The 15,879-nt window shown below is 40.1% G+C and overlaps 2 long non-coding RNA genes across 19 annotated transcripts in view; one reads left to right on the forward strand and one right to left on the reverse strand.

The window, feature by feature from the left end:
• The window catches only part of LOC111249324 (uncharacterized), a 27,758-nt gene continuing 11,879 nt past the window's right edge, over positions 1 to 15,879 (forward strand). For 6 of the 17 annotated variants that reach the window (XR_015326722.1, XR_015326723.1, XR_015326724.1 and 3 more), the window contains exons 1-3: positions 1 to 781; positions 5,006 to 5,081; positions 8,121 to 8,261. This is a non-coding gene — a long non-coding RNA (uncharacterized LOC111249324). Of the gene's footprint in view, positions 782 to 5,005; positions 5,082 to 8,120; positions 8,262 to 10,794; positions 12,588 to 15,879 lie in introns of those variants that run through there. The other 11 variants (XR_015326726.1, XR_002672875.2, XR_015326729.1 and 8 more) reach the window with 4 other exon arrangements.
• LOC111249323 (uncharacterized) overlaps positions 14,844 to 15,879 on the reverse strand; it is a 2,545-nt gene continuing 1,509 nt past the window's right edge. For both annotated transcript variants that reach the window (XR_015326735.1, XR_002672873.2), the window contains 2 exons: positions 15,478 to 15,662; positions 14,844 to 15,033 (listed from right to left, as the gene is read on the reverse strand). This is a non-coding gene — a long non-coding RNA (uncharacterized LOC111249323). The remainder of the gene's footprint in view (positions 15,034 to 15,477; positions 15,663 to 15,879) is intronic.

Consider the following 15,879-nt stretch of genomic DNA (forward strand, 5'->3'; position numbering starts at 1 on the left):
ATTAAGTAACGATTTCAAACTGATTGAATTGATCATCAATGGTGATAAGTTTAAAAAACATATATGGTGTAAAATCACTGTTGAGTGATTAAATTGTAAAGTCCCGAAAGTCAGGAAAGAAAAATTAATAAAAGCACTCGGCAAGAAGGCTTCCAGTGAAATAATGGTTGCGATCATTTTGAAACTGAAAATGAAGAACAAAAGAAGGATACTTAATCATTAGGGATTCAAATAGGTGAACGCCTTTGAATTAATTAGAGCACGAGCAATGCGTTCTTTATCAACTCAATACAAGATTCCTCTTAGCGCGTGTTGTCAAATCGCTACGAAAATACCTGGCAGAAAAACAAAAATGGGTTATTACAAACTGAGTCCAGGGCAGAGATACGCACATGTGCCCTACTGTTGAGATCATTTACGCAACTACTAGTAGTAAAGAAACCACTTGGACCAAATTGTTGTAGATGAAACGTGGATGAGAGAAGAATCAGGTGAGGGAATGACGTCAATAGAGAAAAAAGCAACTTCCGTGGCAGTGCCCAATATATATCCGGGTACAGTCTAATGCTGATAGCTGTAATGGATATCAAAGGAATTTATTATTACAAGATAAGCCCTGAAAAGGAAATAGTCAGTGCTGCCAGATGAATTTAAAGAGTCTCGAAGAGCGTCATGGATATGTATCGCGGCATTAACATTACGCATTATCGTTTCTCGGCGGTAATCACTGCCTGGATCAAGCAGAATGGAATAGACCTTCAAGTACAGCTTCAGTCCCCATGTAAGTCCGAGTGATTTCGACACGTTGGCAAATGGGTCACGATTGACGTAGCCTCCGATTAATTCCCTAGAAAAAGCCGTTAATAAGATCATATCGATTTCTGTCTTCAACAACTGTGTGTACGTGATAAACACCCGTCCGAAAGCTCTTAGTGCTAGCTTCAACATATAAATAATAAAACAGAGTACATCTAATTAATTATTAATGTTTCATTTTAAATGATTTAAGCTATTCAAACTTCTCAATCCGCTAAACAGCTCCGCACAACTCAATAATAATAATAATAAGCACGACTAATTATAGGTTAAATTTTTACTAAAAAAATTATGACCGAGTTTTCCGTGATTCTCGCGAATTCTACACTCGTTGGAATCGTAACGCATAAGTTAAATGCGTATAGTATGCACTAAGGTAAATCCAGAGTCTACGCTGATTTTTTTCTTATACTGCCCATACCATTCGCAGATCCGTGACATCTATATTGAGCTCAGAATGTCCTTAGAATCATACTGCAAATAGGTAAATTAAAATTTAATATTTACAAATCCTTCACGGGATCTTCTTCGTCAACAAAGCTCCATTTGAGTTCCTGAGATATGGACACGCGGTCCTATCACCGCCGCAATGAAAGTTTGCCATCCAGCTATGCTTACCCATTACAGTCAAAGAAAAATGTATAGCATTTTCGAGGCGTTCAGACATGTTTACTGAGAAACGCAAAATTTTCATGTTGCACAGAGTAGGTCCTTTCTTTTGTATGCTTTTGTATTTAATATCACATGGAAATTATTAGTAACCATTAAATAGTAGTCATTCAATTGAATATGATAACTGTGTTAGAGTTACGAGTCCTTACGACTTCCGAAGAAGGCACGATGGCGTTTTCAGGCTCTTAATTCTTTTCTATTTTAAATAAGCCTTGGAAAAGAATTGAAATGCGCTTTCATTCATATATGAAAAGTATGCTTCCGCAAAAAGTGAATTTTAAGTATTTAAATTTCATGATGTTAGCAACAAGATAGGGACTATTTTTTAAAAGAAACAATTTTCTAACGTAGATGCTTTCGATAATAAAGTGAAATGGACGAATAAAGCTAGCCCTTCATGACACATAGGTGCGCGATTTTAACAGTCCAATATCTAGAGTATTAAGCTAGACTAGACTAGTTAGATAATTTGGATCGAATAAAATGCATCGTTCATTTATAAACCAGACGAAACGGGTAAATAATGTGGTCTTAAATATAAATCGTTGCCTACACGTCGAATTAAATATCTGCCAGGCATGTCTGTGCATGGTTTTAGTCAATGAAATTTTCCGCTCATTTTTTGCCGCCTTTACGTGAAATCGCCTGAAAGGATCCAGATACCGTGTCCGCCTTGCTATACCTTGTGCTAAATGGACTTGCTTTTAAGTTCACTGGCCTGTTTTGAAAAAAAATACCCAAAATACAATTTCAACTCTCGAATAGTTAAGCTTAAGCTAAATCAAAAAATAGGCACTCGACCAACTTTTGTCGGCGAATACTCCCAAACGTTGAAGACATCACAACTGAAAAAATCATTGGGTGCTAGGAGGAATCAGGTCAAACGTTGTTCTTGCACACAACGAATATCAACAGCCGGTAAGCCATCAGCTATTATATTTTAGGACGGCAAAGTCGATGGCCACAAACAAGAAAGTCAGCCTTCATGTGATTATATGCAATTAAAGGTATCAGCAGCGTGCTATTGGCTTTGAATGTATGGTCGGGACCGAATTGTGGATGACATTAGTTTTTATTTAAGGGCTTGGAGAGGGACTGGACGTGTAGCAGTGACGCCCATACTAAAACAGTCCACTGTTCAATCAAATCAACATGATACATCACTAAGGAGCGAGACTGCATGAGTATACTCGCTACACTGATGCGGTATCCATATACTGCTTAGTAGCAAATGACAAAAATTCTACAAGTTTGGCTTATTGATAAACCGGATTTTGTAAATGTCTATACATATGATTAGCTCGGGGGCAGGTGTTTTTCTTACAAAATGAGTTAATAAAATTGAAATGTTCGCATAAAAAAGAGCTCACCGAGCATCTCCAATGACTTAACATTGATCGACGGACACCGTTTAATCTGCCTTTATTCGAAACTTTCCTCCTATCAACTGCGAGTTAAAGTGCTGCGAAGTAAAGCATTCATCCTACGCGGATTATGACAAATTTTTAAAAGCGGCAAATTTGAAATTTGATTGTATTCTAACTGGCACAAAGAAACGCCTTGGTAAAATAAAGGCGGGTGAAGATTACGAGGATAACTGTAGTTGTGTAGTAGCTCATCGCATTCGAAGCAAAAGTGAGGTAATTAATGAGCCATCGCCAGCTGCAGGTCGAAGCGTACTGCACGCGGTCGTTTCACATCGGCAGATGGAGAGCCGATGACCGAGCGATAATGTTGTTGAATATGGCGGCGGTTCCGTCTTAGCTTTCTGCTTGCGCAACGAAGCCAAGTGAACGCACCGAACGCCTATGAATAGAAGCTGCTGAATCTAGAACTGAACTATGATGAGTCACTGCGTAGCGTTCCTATTTCAACTATTACAATTATTTGAGTCATTGAAGCTGTTAGTAGTATTATTATTACCTTGGCCATCGACGACAGCCTTTTCATTCATCTAATATTCGTGTATAGTCAGGCCCTACTGGTCTGTCTTCCTATAAATCCTAACCAAAGACGATTAACCGTTTGTAGTTGCAGGTGCAACAGCAGTACTTCTGCCAAGGCGGTCACCAGCCTCGGCTCAAAGCTTCATAAAGCTGCCATTCCAATTATATGCTATAAATGTTGCTTGAATAGATTTAAGCACAACAGCACCGTTACTTTCATGCATCCAATATGAATGTATTTATTTTAAATCACAGTTAGCTACGGTGTCACTCGCTTTGTTGAGTAATCTCGAAGCTATCCAATTTCTCACGATTTAAATAAGTAGGTTAAGTAAACATTGTTTACATGCGTACGCTGAGAACGAATCCGACAGACGGTTTCCATATCGTAGTTGGGACCGCTAAAGGGCACGTTCAGTGAACATTAAACGCTTGATCACGTCAATGAAAAATGGGAAGGGTTCGTGAATAGTTTGAGACGAAATTATATGACGGCAGTGGTATAATTCATTAGATTTTGGCATTAGCTCTGCGTCCAAATGTGTTCAATTAATTGATCTGCGTTTTCTCTCCGCCCCAGTTGTGTTCGACAGGGCATCACTGTAAGGGATAATTATTCTACTTCGAAAGTTGATTACTACGGCTGAAGTGAACACAAATAGGCGGCGCTTACCTGACGCGGCAGAGCGTCTAACCCATGCTAGACGTCCGAGCCCATATGCGTCGATCATCTTGGAACCCAAAAGAATAGGACAGGGCGGAAGGCTCAGGAATTTAATATTTGTGGATATGATAGATGATGGATGTATGAATATGTCTCCCTGCTTCTCCTCGATAATCTGCCCCTGATAGAACTTCTGCTGGAGTCATGCCTGCCTGTACAACGATACCGTGGAATGCACCTTCTCCACGTCGCCCTTCACCCGTACTATGTTTGCAGGTCCTACCGATAACGAGCGACACTAGCCTTAAAGAATAAATGCGTGCTCTGACATTGGATCGACCTTCTTAATGATGACATATCCCAGGTTAGATTAGTGTCGGGAGCAGGGTTGTGAGAAATCAGGAAGAGGCTAGGAAACTGCCAGGAGAGGAAAGGGAGTTGGAGGAGCTAATATATGAAAACATAATGCTCAGGAAAGTGGGAACGGGAGATACCATTTGACGAAACGGTTCCAAATGAATGGTGATCTCAAATGATAAGACGATGACCCTTAACAGGGTATCTCATAAAGTACAAACCAAAATAGTTCAGGTCAGGTATCCTGCTCACGTACCCTACATAAAGAGTATTTGCGAAGAATGGGGCTGGAATTCGGTTATGAGCTGGAGCGTCTAAATGTGCGTGTGTATATGCCCTATGAGATAATGAGGGCATAATAATTTACCTATATATGATGCAGACAAACGTTATAAATCCAGATCTAAAAGCATAATAGCATGAGTCATTGTCAGCCGCAAGTGTGGTGTCGTCTGCACATTTTTGTTGTAACAGAAAACAACGTAGGTGACTGTCAAGTAATGTTTCGATGAAATAATGCGTTTATATTTTTTGACGTCCTCGATTTCAGCGTTACAGCGAATATATGTCCGACGTACACATGTACAGACCTGGTAATGACTTGAAATGGTTATCTTGCACCACAGGTGGGTGTTAGTTGTGAAAGGCTTGGAAACTTATTAATGTAAACATTCTCATTTAAGGCTTTAGCTAAGCCCGCTGCCAGTGGCAGAATGAGCTAATTATGAATTTCGCACTGACATTTCTTTAGAATCTTCGGTTCCAGCTATGATGATACAGCCTGTACCAAATTTAAACCACTAAAACATAGTCACGTACGATTTTAACAAAATTACGAATAGCTAGATTTAAACTATATAGCCTTAAAAATCCAAATATTGTGCTAGACTTAGGTACTGCATGCGTAATAGATGGAGCTGCGGAAATATTTTGAAATTCTAAAGAAACCATAAATATAATGCAAGGTGTGGAGGAATTCAACTGCGAGCTAAGTGGTACCAAAATTATCATCATATTGACACTGAAATGTTTCGCCTTTGACGATCGCTGTAGCTGCTCTTATCCATAGGTTTGAAAGCCTGAAACTAGAAAAAATAATCAGTTTTTTCCGAAATCGTCAACAAAAATTAGACCCCCACTTTACGTGTACAAACGTGTACCTATTTGTACACGTAAGGTGAGGTCACATTGTGTGATTGTAGTTCTCATTATGATACTGGCAATTGTTGGAATAGTTATACCGACTACCGATATCGAATAACAGCATTGTTACTCTGGAAGTCGTGCTTTAAATTTTCAGCCCGATACTGCCTTTGAGCATGACTTTAGACGAAACGAAGTGGGTCTACGCCCGGTTTGAAATTTAAATTACCACGTGTGTCTAAGTTTAAGAAGCAAACGCGTAGGCATACTGTGAATGTTGTGCTGTCGTTCAATTGCTGAAGTCGAAGCTATGGCCATTACGGTGTTTGGTCGGTGATATTTACTAACAGTTGTAAGGCCAGGAAGGCCTGTCGGGCGAGGCCGCGCACGGTCGTTGTTGAGCGGAGTCGTTTTTAATCTGATAGGAGTACCAGCTTCACGGCAACACGATGTTAGTCGAAGTTTATGCGCGGACCCTGCGCCTACTGCTGCCAGCACGATCACTATCAGCACCGTTATTGTTGCAGCGGTACTAGTAGCTACGTTTTCAGCATTATATCACCTCTCCGACTTTGTCTTTCAAGGAGTCGTTCATATGACCTATCTTGATATTCATGACGAAATTTGTTGGTTAATTTTCAAATTCAATACGTATAGATATAGATCGGTGCTTGCAGTTTCTGTTGATGGACGAACTCGCACTAGGCCTATCAAGTATATATTTGGCACAGTTCCACACACTGTCCTTTTTCAAAAAATAAATTAGATGGGGAGGGTGTTTTTGACTGGAATCGTTCTATAATCGGAGTAACAGGCTTCTTGAAATCCTCCCGAAATGTTGGCCTATATTTAGTTGCTATATTGGCCTATTTATGTTGGCCATTATTCGAGCATGCTGCACTGTTGATGAACTATTTTAAAGTAAATTGTATATAATTAAGGCATGTTATTGACAGGTAATGAGTATTTTCCGCATATTTGCACTATGGGTTTGGTGATAGCACTTAAATTGCGTATGAACACTGTTGTAATTAATGAATGAGTAGTCGCAACCTTCCAAGAGCTATCAAAATTATGGCATATAATTTAACATTCAGCTACCATTATTTACGACGCAAAAAAAACTGCGGCTCGTGACTCGCAGATTACCTAAAAGGGTTTCTTCCTGTGCCTTTATTTTGCTCAACGTCTTTGAGGGCTTCCTTGCTGTAGCTGTCTGACGATTCAAAACCAAAACTAAATAAACACGTAATCTTTAATTAGTTGCGCATACAAGCAGCGCCTAGGTAGATTACGCTAGTAAAGGATATGGCCTATTTCAACTATGGTCCACTTCTATACGACTCACACTTACATGGCATACTAGGATTTCATTGTTTTCGCGATCGCTGCTCGTGCCGTCAGATCACCAACCGTAATCTCTTTGGTCGCTAACGGCTTCTAGCGCGAGTCCAAAGTCGGTCTGCTTTAATTAGGTTGTTTTGTGTAACTTAATTTATGCCTGTCGGCCAAAACCGTCTACGATTTCAACGCATGCAGACGGATTTTCATACGTAACGATGTTCAGCTTAAGCTTGCCAACTGCTCGAAAGCAGCCGTCGACGAACATCATTCTGAGCAGAAATGCATTAAACCACGCCACTGCGATACCGGAAGACACTGCCACCCCCGAAAAATGTCCTAGTTAGACTAACAGATTTACATGAGCATTAAGTGAGTAGTCTGGCAAACAATTTCGTCCCATTTTTCCTGCTTCTAGGCCCGTTGCTTTAGCGGACTATCGGGTTTAAGGATACAAGTAGCTGACCCTTGTTTGGATACTCACCTATACAGCTCGACTGCAGGACTAAGATTATTCGAAGTCATAAAGGCAAAATCGGTGCTAGAACGGATATAAATTTCACCCAATCTGATTCAGAAACTTGTTTGATCTCAAACAACAATAATAGTAATAACAATAATATAGAAATAAAAGCTTCACATTCTTTGTTAAGCACGATGTAAGGAAAAAAACTGACATGAAAAAAGGCATTTTCTCCATTATTTAAGCGAAATGTCACCACATCACTCCACTGTACAAAACTGCTTAATTTTAAGCAAAGATTTACGTTTAATTAATGAATAGGCACCTCAATTGTCTATAAATAAAACATTTCAAATTACATTAGCACAGGAAGCCTTGATTGATCGTATGACCTCTTTTCACGTTGTCTCCGGTGTTGAATAGATTCATTTTTGCGGGTTGCATTGCTACATTTATTCTCAGTTTCAAACTTCCCATGTTTTCAAAGTGTCCTGATTGAGATCGTTTTTGTAGCGGCTTTCCACAAGAGCAAACAGCAACAGTACGACGGTCAAGAGAAGCAGATACCAAGAAGAAGCTTTGTTGAAGAGTATGTTAAGATGAAATTACCCTATCCGCTGACATCCCCTCGAATCACTGATTCCTCATTCCCCGTTGGGTCTTCGTCAACTTATCTCGTTCAACCATGTTTTCCGCACTGTTTGTTTGCATAGCACAGTCCCTGCGAAAGTTCTCTTACAAACTGCATACATTCTTCCATACGCTGTGCCCCACCGTACGCCATTCGACGAGTAGCGGCAAGGATTCCTACGAAGTCGGTCCACAAGTCTTCTATCGCTGCTACCGAACGCCCACATGAGTGAGTGAGAAAACTCTCTTCGTTCGTTTAGTAATCGCGTTCTTGGTATAATGCGCAGAAGAGTGAGAATTTTACCAAGAGGGCATCTAGCTTGCAACTAGATGTAAAAAGGAAATAGAAGCAGTTTCCTTAAAGGTTAGCAACAGTTTATCGGTACTCTAAAAGGCTAGATAGGCGTTCAAGGAACGACTATTTACGGAGGTAATCAATATGTAAATTTAAAAAAAAAAAACGGATATTTATTTGCCTGGGACAGTCGAGAACTTTCATGCCTCTATCGTTTGGGGACGTTGGGGTTAGAAAGACCACACACTTCGACCAGCTTCATAACAAGTTGCCACTTCTTTGTTTATATTAGAATGCATACGCCTTCTAACTAACGGAATCTTTAGATTTCACATTTGTTGAAGCATACAGATAGCCGAAAATACACTCTATTAATTTTTTTAATATAAACACTTGAGCGATATTAGGAAAATATCCCTTGGTATCTGCTGAACCCTTTTAAATAATTTAGAAAACCGTGAGAGATTCATCCATAAAGAAGTTTTGTTTTGGCAACAGGCGGCGTAGAACCAAAGCCGAAGTAATAAGTTTTTTAGTAGTAAGTAACATGTTTGCTATTTCATTTATAGGAGTAGGTCTTGAAAATCTTTATTTCGGGTCGAAAGTAGTAAGTAATCAATATACACGGACATGTACTTCAGTGCCCATACGAAATTCTTTATACTCTTGTTAGCTAGTTTATTTTTTATAAGTCTGGTTGTTTTACTCAACATAACCATCTTTCCTTTCTATGTATCTACAATAAAATCTCAATGCTGTATACTATATAAAATAAATCTATCGCACCCGTTTCGTAGCGAACCCACTCTTCGCGTTCGTTAAAGGACCGTTCTTATTCTGTCACGTAAATTCTATAATGAGAAAAAATGCTACACACTATTATAAATGCACACAGTCTTTAGCATCAAAATGGAAACAACAAAAGCGTTTTTTCTTGATGTACCGCTGTATACAAAGGCTTGCCACGCTGGGCTAGATGCACCAACTTGGGACAAATGTTATCTGTCATAGCAAGTTTCGTGATATAAACACATGCTTACTGGAGCCGTAACGCAAAGTGTGCGAGTATTTGAGTCTACGCGTAACGGACCAACAACTGCCCGAAAGATAAGGAAAGCGACCACGATGGCAAGAAGGAGGAGGGGGAGGAGGAGGCGTGTGTGCGCGGATCTTAGACTCAGCTGCTTCTCTAGAGAATGCAAGAGGGAGGCGTCTAGCACCATCGTTCATTCTCCCTTGTGGAATTCAATTATACGACCGTCGAACACCCATTTCTCCTGCGTGGCTCTCCGCCTTCAACTCACTTGCCTATCGCACAAGACTACCCCTATCACATCTCGCATAATATCGCCTTGATCCCCGTCAACTTCTATCCTTCTACCCCAGCGCGTTCTTTTTTCTCGCGCGGGTACTATCATTTCCTGTGGGTACCACAGGGACCCTCTGGAGCAGTTCAAAAGCCCAACCATAATAGCACAGACCACTACCCTTGACATCCCGCAGCGACTGTCTTTCTGTCGCAATGCTTGCGAGCTACTTTGGCATAAAAGCTCATAGTGCTTATCCTATTAATATTAAACGAATACGTTCGCCTCGTTCCCACAGAAAGCGACAAGTCTTGTTTTAGACAGTCAATCTTATCAATCTAGGAACATCTTGAACCGACACACATTTTGCCGAATTTACTCCCTTCTTTTTATTTTCTAACAGATGATTAGAATTTACTACTAGAATTTACTACTAGAATTGCACTACGATATCGTGAAACTGTGTCAAATAGTGTGGTTATTACTGAGAAGAATCTTTAAGAACCAAATTGGATGAATTTTGGGCTTTGTGCACGGCCTAAAACGTGGATACGCAGTTACTGGGAAATGTTTATTGACGACTCCGTACATAATTCTAAGAACATTCACTTATTTGTAATAAGCTATCCGGTCTTAAAAATTTTATTTTTTGGCGGTATTACTGGTGTTTGAGCCCAGGCTACTAAATCGTTAATCGATCTTGTTACAATTTCGTCATTTTCTGTAAACGTTCATCAATTGACATCATTACAGCAGTGTCAAATACCACAGCAATCAGAATAATCTAGTATGTTTCAAAACGTTCGAACTCCATAAGCTGTATAATATCGTGTGGGTCCTTAGTCTTGTTTAATGGTACCGGCTTTTTTTTTTTTAGCAATCATATGTTTTTTAAATCTCGTCATAAATGAAAAATTATGCTTGTATTTACTTATATTTAAGCCCTTAATACTATGTACAACGGGCGGTATTGTCGACAAGCTCTAATTGCGCTTAGGAGGAAATATTTGCGGTAAAATTCGGCATAGAAATAGAAAGGTCGCATCGCATTTACTGAACTATGATTTTCCACCTTCATGCACTTTGTGGATAGTCATTTGTAAGAACAGTTTCTATTATTTTCTGATTGCTAAGACTTTCATATGATTCTCTATTCACAGCGTTTCCGGGCAGATGGCGCTTTTTTAGATGGCTTGCTACAAATGCGAACTTCTCAAGCTACTCTTTAGGGCAGGAGGAGTTTCTACGTGGACATGGGATCCGTTTTTGTTTAGCTTCCCAACGCAGTTGGGTTTATTAAAACCTATTGACAAATTGTCAAATTACGATCCTGAACTTTTAGATACCATAGGGACTCGAGTGTGTAAATTTCAATCATTCGGAATTTAGGCTCTTTTTGTGAGCCCAAGTTTGTAAAAGCCTCCACTACATCACCCTATCAGAGCAATTTGAGTCTACTTAGCACTCTCGACCTACGATCTTGACAGTGGCCGTCTACTAAATCATGTCATATATACTGTATATCCAAAACGGAAAGCATCTATGTGATCAAAAATAGTTCTATGAATTAATAGATTTTTTCTTGCTGAACTGGCCAAAACGTTACTGCTTAGATTATCGTAATCTATCATATATCACATACCATATGTGGAGCTGAGTGAAGTGTTTGTCAAAGATAATGTTTCTTTTCCTTTTTCCAGTACAAAAAGCACATAGCAGATCAATGTGCGTAGTTCTATAATTTATCCTATAATTACTAATCTGTTAGTTAATTAAAGCTTCTCTAAACAAATCATATATTATTAGAGCTTATCTGAGTTGTGCAACGTTAGGAGCCACGTGAACACTTGTATAAAGCTCGTACAATAAATTGCCAACACCAAAGCTTTCTACGATTACTAGACAGACTAGACAAAATTTCTTAACTCTAAAATATTTATTTTCCAAAAATTACCTCCAAAACAAAAAATGTTGCCTTCAATTCTGATTCTAAAGACTAACATAGCCAGTGGTAAAAACTGAATTTACAATTCGTCTGTCAAAATAACCGTAGGTGAATGTCGAGTGTACGAGTATGGAGCCTACAACTGACGGTGCTAACCAAGTTTTTTTTAAAACGTGTTTTTCACGTGTTTTTTTAACCTTATTTTTTTTTGACCTAAAAAACACATTTGTCTGAGCCTTTCAAGTTTCACAAAAATGACTACAAGCCATTTTTTTTTTAAAACAAATAATATATCTAGATATAACGCCTGCATCGTACGCCAAATAATCTTCTGTATTACTCCTGCAATTCTTTAACATTGAAAAAATTGCTTTTATTTTAACACAACGTACTCGCCACAACATAAATCCAAAATAGTTTTTCGTGATCTAGGTAAAACGATAATAACGGCCTTGTAGGTTAACGGCCATCGGTGCTATATGTATGACCATCAACAAACGAAAAAAGCGAAGCTCAAAGTAAAAACTTCCACGTCCCTCCGAATACCTAAATAGTGCACATAACCCATATTGGAATTCAAGAACGAATGCATTGTATTTGTACATTCAATTATAGAATAGATAAATTTGATTTTAGATTATTACACATAGTAGTCATGCGATAATTCAGTACGCTTCGCGATTCCATAGATGATTACAGAATGCGTTTGTTATCAGATACCGAACAAATAGCCTATCTGATCATATATCTGTTCCAGCCTATGAATCATCTTTGTAAGAAATCTACATGTATATGATGGCTGTTGTTCCTAGCTGGCCCCAATCGCTCGCTTTAGTTGTTTTTCATGAATGAACGAATGAAAGAGCTCGTCCGCCGAAAGTTGACCCGCGTCACAATGCGAATCTTGTCTAAATGTCACTGCCCGCACCCCCCTTAGCAATCACTACTTGCCCACATTAACATCTAATCAAACATTATCAATAAAGAGAAACTTTTCGCGATGCTTGATACGTCAGTTTTCCACCCAATGCGCCGTAACTTTACGTAATATTCACAGTACTTTAATGCTATTCGCCTGAGATACTTTCGTCGACGCATAGATAGCATAAAAGCTTAGAGATCCGTACTCCGAGTACATATGACAGGACAGCCATGCATTTTTTTTTATTTATTTTGCTAAATACAATAGCAGTTATCGGTAGAAACGAATAAACCTTTCCTTAAGTAAAACTTTGGACAATGCAGACAACAAGCGTATACAGTAGCCTAATTTTTAAATATTTTTGGCTCTGTGTCACACATTGCGCGCAAATAAACACATTTTGTATAGAATAGTTGTTTTCACACCTGTGGATGTATTTGCAGGGTAACGTGGAAAAAATGTTAGATAGAACCGGTTTGTATATTCCTCGCCACTCGATTTGAACCGCTGATGAATTCAACTCATAACCTATTCGTAAATATTCGCTCTGATTTTCGTTTAGATGTATGTAGTGCTGCTATGAGGGGTCAACATTCAAGCATAGATATACGATTCCCTTTACGATGTTAAACAAGTCACTCTGGGTCACCCAGACAGAGCGTGAGGTGACAGTCTTTACGTGAGGGGCAGGTCAATGTCGAGGTCTCTTGTGAATAGCCGTTGAAGGCGACTCGCGCAACGCCACAAGTACGACCTATAGGAATTTCCTAGCGAAGCTGACGCGAAATGGTACGAGGATGGGAGATGCGAGAAAGGCGTAATATTTCGAATATTTTGGGAAGTCTCTGAGAAGATCGTGCGAGAGAAAAGGAGACCGAGTGAGTAGCCATAGTAGAACGCAGCGGGAGCGCGGAAGTGAGAGGGAAACGGTGACGGGGGGAAGTGTAAATGTTTCACGCATCTGTGGCGTTGAGATAAGTAGCGGCATCAGCTAGCGCTAGAACTTGCGTTAGGGGTGACATGGCCTGACATGGACGTAAGGGAACACCATTTTAGATGAAAACCAAAGCGGGAGAAAGCAATGCCCTAGTGTGGAGCGGAGCAGATCAGAGAGATGACTGCGGAAAGACTAAAGCGAGCGCTTGAGGTTTCTAGTGAAAAAAGAGACTACGATCGACGTTCCAGCTGCCTGCTCAAAACGAGAACGACGTATCTGGGCCGCGAGTCGTGCTCGGACACACATAAACGCAAGCAGGCCCATGAATAGTATGCAGCACGAGCATCGTACTAGCTTGCCGTACTAAAGAACTTTCAATACACTCGCTAGAAGATTGAAGGCGGACAAATGTAGGCAATGTAAACGCCGCGCAGTATGCATCAAGCATTTGACTGCACAGACCGCTTCAGCCTGTCTGCGTGTTTGCCTGCTTGGCTGAACCCTGTTGAGCCTACGTATCTCCGTAAGTACGTGTGTATGAATATGTGTACGGCCGTACCGTGTTTGTGTAGAAAGGACCCTGGAGGGCGGTGATACTCACGAAACATGAGGCGCCATTACCGTAGAGAGAAACAGAGACGGGGTGGGACAGTTGTATGGTAAGGGACGGTGGTGGCGGCGGCAAACTTTAAATGACAATTATACGAACCATTTAACGCGGGCTAACGCTGTCTTTTCTGCTTCGAAAGGGCGAGGCCTCATGAACTTGGGGTGACAGAGGAACATAGTTGGTAGGTGTTAGAAACCAGCGAGAAACAGTCAAGGAGTAAAATAGCACCCAAGAAGATTTGAGCGTTAAAGCTTCAGCCGCGCTGAACTGACCGAGAGCATGGCTAAGGGTAGCCTACCATGGTAGAGAAAACAGCAGCGTTTAAGCTTGAGAGGGACATACAGAAACGGCAGTAGAAAGATACAGTAAGTGCTAGTGGAACTTCATAACGGTTAGGAAGCGGTCGGGGAGGGCGAAGCAAAGAGGAACAGGCGAGAGGTGGTGCCACTGGAACGCTATCATTTACATGCAGGACGGATCCTGTGTCCTTCGCAGCGAGTTCGCCATGCATTTGTGTTCCGTAGCAGGCGTATTCGCAGTGGCGAAAGCATACTGCCGTACGTCAGGAGTCGTATGGAGGCCTGCAATCCATGGTTTTATCCACAGTCGCTTTGGATCCTTAGCTGTGACATAGCACTTCAACCAAATTGCCTTCCTGGGATATTCGCGCACACCGTTTCTCGTACGGATCGAGACGATGTGGCAGTCAAGCGGGGCCGAATTAAAGTCATTATGTTGCCTAGAGATTAAACTAGTTTTTGTTTTTCCTCCCCTATTTCTGCATTTCTTTCCCCCTTCTGATACGGTTTTATTCGGTCGATTTAATTAATGCGCCGTTTCCTGCTCGGGCGCGCAACTCTCCTGATTTGACCGCCGTCTTTGCTTTTGAAGTTAGAATACTAACTCGCACGTATGCTTTCCTCTACGCTCCAACGAGCTAGCGTCGCCCGGCATTTATTATACAATTATCAGTATAGCAATGATACTAAAAAAAGGCAAAACAATTAACAATGAATGTTATTTGTTGAATAGGAGAACATGGTGTTATTAGCTTGCAATACATGATTTGTTCAATGGGAAACAACGTTAAATGTGAAAGGTACTCGCACATAATAACAGTGACAGTTCAAAGCGTGATTTCAATGTATGACCGTTGCGTGCGCACGTAGCTGTTCGCAAAGTTTCACTGAAAACGCGATCTAATACGTAATCAATATTAGAGTTACACTTAATCACAAGGATCAGAAAACTGGCAAACTTGTTCTTTTTATAGAGAACTGAATAACTATGTAGGATCAAGCCAATATGTTTGAGAAACGATAGAACTCTGTTAAATCGATTGTAAGTGCATAGTACTGAATGTTCTATCTATTAAATGCTTCAATAGATGTCAAGTTATTCGTTTACTCGGCATTAAAGCGAACCGTACCATTAGAATTTTATATGCCGTGCAATATCTAGATTTGTAGCCTTTTATTCGTAGTGATTGTTGCATCGCATTATTGAGAAACGGAAGAAGTGTGTCTCTTTGAATTCTCTATTTTCATAAACAATTCTTTATGGGCTCCAACTATCATTAGCTTTCATATTTAGGTAGGAGACCGCCGACGTTACCTGAAAAAGTGAATCATGCTTAGTGGACTTTTATATTATCACTTGAAAAGAGTGTGTGAAATGGAAAAGTCTTCTCGTTCTTATTATTGTCCCGGCCTAAGATGCCGGTTCAAATACCTAGGTCATAAGTTGCCCTTTGCGACAGATATAATTATGCCTGTAATACGTGAAATATAATGTCTAGAATATATGTAAGTTACAATCATTCAAATGAATC

This window comes from Varroa destructor, unplaced genomic scaffold, assembly GCF_002443255.2.
Source record: "Varroa destructor unplaced genomic scaffold, Vdes_3.0 BEIS01000004.1, whole genome shotgun sequence".
Taxonomy (NCBI): domain Eukaryota; kingdom Metazoa; phylum Arthropoda; class Arachnida; order Mesostigmata; family Varroidae; genus Varroa; species Varroa destructor.